Here is a 2524-nt window from a genome sequence, read left to right as displayed (position 1 = left end):
CACCATAGAGGAAAATATTTGACCCTCTTTGATGACCACGTTATCATCGATTAAAATGGGGGGGGGGCGTCATTTTTCTAAACTAATAAAATTTTTCCAAATTCATCACCTATCTTTCATAACTTCAAATGCGCTCAAATGCGCCACCACTAAAAAATTTTGCTGTAGCTAATTACCAAAGATATTATTTTTTGAAGGGGCGGGGGGCAGTGTAACGCAATAAAGTTAAGGACATGGGTTCTTTCGTCTTCAAATGCGCTCATCTGCGCCATAATTTTTATTTAAAAATTTTAAAAATTGCCCACGATTAGGAGGTAAGAAAATTTTACGAATGATGACCAACAAAATAGAAGTTTTCAATCCGCATTGATAAAGTACCTTTCCTATGGGGTTTCAAATGCGCTCAGAAGCGCCACTTTTAAAATTGACAAGAAACCATAGTCAACCTCCTCACTACCACTCGTTTCGATCCATATTTGACGATGTCTCCAAATAACGTAAACTGCAATATACAAATGTATAATGATCTCTTCGGATAAGTTTTCAAATGCGCTCATATTCGCCACTTTCAAAATTGACAAAACACCATAATCAACCACCTCACTAACACTTGTAATGATCCACTATTCGATGATATCTCCAAATAACTTAAATTGCAGTATAGAAATTTATTATGTCTCTTCGGATAGGATTTCAATTGTGCTCATATGCACCACTTTCGAAATTGACTAAAAACAATAATCAACCCCTCATTGCAATTTGTTACGATCCTCTATTTAATGATATCTCCAAATAAATATAAAAATATTTGAAATCCTGTACAAAAACCCTTCAAAATTGTATAGTGCGATTTAGGTTATTTAGAGATATCTACGGGCGATGGATCGGTAATACTTGGTAATAAGGGGGTTGATTGTGGTTTTTTGTCAATTTCGAAAGTGGCGCATATGAGCACATTTGAAATTCTATCCGAAGAGATCATTATTAATTTTTATACTGCAATTCAAGTTATTTGGAGACATCATCGAATATTGGATTGTAAGAAGTCGTAGTGAGGGGGTTGATTATGGTTTTTTTTTTAATTTTGAAAGTGGTGCATATGAGTGCATTTGAAATCCTATACGAAGAGGCAATTATACACTTTTATACTGCAATTTAAGTCATTTAGAGATATCATCGAATAGTGGATCGTGACAAGTGGTACTGAGGGGGTTGATTATGGTTTTGTGTCAATTTCAAAAGTGACGCATATGAGAGAATTTGAAATCCTATAACAAGAAATCATTATAAATTTGTATTTCGCCATTTAATTTATTTGGAGATATCATCGGCTTGTAGATCGGTAGCAAGTGTTAATTGGGGGGTTGATTATGGTTTTTTGTTAATTTTGAAAGTGTTACATATCGGCGCATTTGAAATCCTATACAAAGAGACAATTATACATTTTTATACTGCAATTTCAGTTATTTGGAGACATAATCGAATAGTGGATCGTAACAAGTGGTAACAAGGGGGTTGAATGTGATTTTTTTTAAATTTCGTAAGAGGCGCATATTAGCGCATTTGAAATCCTATCCGCAGAGATCATTACACATTTTAATACTGCAATTTAAGTTATACGGAGAAATCATCGAATAGGGAATAGTAAAAAGTGGTAATGTTGGGATTGATTATGGTTTTTTGTCAATCTCGAATGTGGCGCATATGAGCTTATTCGAAATCTTATACGAAGAGGTCATTATAAATTTTTATATTGCAATTTAGGTTGTTTGGAGATATCATTGAAAACTTTTTATTTTGTTGGTCATCATTCGTAAAATTTTGTTACCTCCTTATCGTGGGCAATTTTCAAAATGAAAAAAAAATTATGGCGCACATGAGCGCATTTGAAGACGAAAGAATCCATGTCCTTAACTTTATATTGCAAATTACTGTTGAGGATTTACCACCTGCGTTCTACTGCCCTCCCCCTCCTCAAAAATATGATATCTTTGTTAATTAGCTAGCGCAAATTTTTTTTAGATGTGGCGCCTTTGAGTGCATTTGAAGTTATGAAAGATAGGTATGATGAATTTGAAAAAATTTAATTAGTTTCGAAAAATGACGCCAGCCCCCCTCCCATTTTGATCGCTGTCAACTCGGTTATCAATGTGGCGCAAAATTTTATCTTTATGGCGCATACGAGCTCATTTGATTCCCCACAGAAAACTCCCTTCATTAATGCGGATTGCAAACTTTTTATTTGGTTGGTCATTACTTCGTAAAATTTTTTTACTTCTATATCTTAGGCAATTGTAAAGATTTGCAAAAAAATTTGATGGCGCATATGAGCGCATTTAAAGACGAAAGAATCCATGTCCTCAACTTTATATTGCACGTCACTGTTAAGGATTTAACCCTGCTTAGTGACAATAGAAATAATGATACTTCAGTACACCTGAGTAAAACTCGCGAGTGTATTGCACTACTGCAGTTGAAAATTAACGTGGCGAGCTAGCATGCATCAAAGGTTCAGTGCGTGATT

Source organism: Belonocnema kinseyi, chromosome 9, assembly GCF_010883055.1.
Source record: "Belonocnema kinseyi isolate 2016_QV_RU_SX_M_011 chromosome 9, B_treatae_v1, whole genome shotgun sequence".
Classification (NCBI taxonomy): domain Eukaryota; kingdom Metazoa; phylum Arthropoda; class Insecta; order Hymenoptera; family Cynipidae; genus Belonocnema; species Belonocnema kinseyi.
The sequence above is the reverse complement of the archived record's forward strand: the minus strand, read 5'-3'. Positions refer to the sequence as shown.